The sequence below is a fragment of the Anas acuta genome, chromosome 16, assembly GCF_963932015.1.
Source record: "Anas acuta chromosome 16, bAnaAcu1.1, whole genome shotgun sequence".
Lineage (NCBI taxonomy): Eukaryota > Metazoa > Chordata > Aves > Anseriformes > Anatidae > Anas > Anas acuta.
The window spans coordinates 2,474,533-2,475,311 of NC_088994.1; positions in this window are offsets into that span (position 1 = coordinate 2,474,533).

Here is a 779-nt window from a genome sequence, read left to right on the forward strand (position 1 = left end):
CGTCGCTTTGTCCTGTTTGCTCTGTAGACAGAGGGAAGAAAAGCAAAGCCTGAGCCACCCCCTCCCCTAGCTTTCCCCCTGTGATTTTGGCATTGTTCCCTGGGAGGAACAGGAGATCTTCCTGCCAGCCTCCCAGGGCTCGGGCTCTCTGCATCGATGGGCTTTGTCATGCTGTGGTGAGGCCAGGCTGGACTGGGAAGGGCAAGTAGAGCAAGTTGCTCCCTGCAGGTCCCTTTCCCAGCTGTCTGGATGCGAACAGCATGGTGCTGCTGTCCCAGGGCCAGGGGGCAGGAAGGAACCCCGCTGTCCCTGATCCTGTTCCCCAGCTAGGGCTGCTGCTCCTGCAGGGAGCCGCCGTCGGCTGCTGGAGCATCTGCTGTGTCCCCATCCCTGCGCCAGGGGTGGGAAACTGAGGCAGGGAGGGGGTTGGGGACCTCCCCGTGGTCCCACAGTGTGGCCTTGGCAGACCTGGGAAAGGTGCAAGGAGCACCAGGATGCTAAGCCCCCGCTTTAGTCAAAGACCTGGCTTCTGCCTGCTTTAACCTCCTCAGAAGCAGGAGGCTGTGTGCATTTCCCAGGGCCTCCAGAGGATCTGGTTAAGGCGTATGGATGGCACCATCAACTAATTCTGCTTTTCCGTATCTAGGCATCTATGAGAGCAGGACTGTTCTGGCTTTTATTTATTTTATTTTATTTTATTTTATTTTATTTTATTTTATTTTATTTTATTTTATTTTATTTTATTTTATTTTATTTTATTTAAGCAGATTTAAAGATTT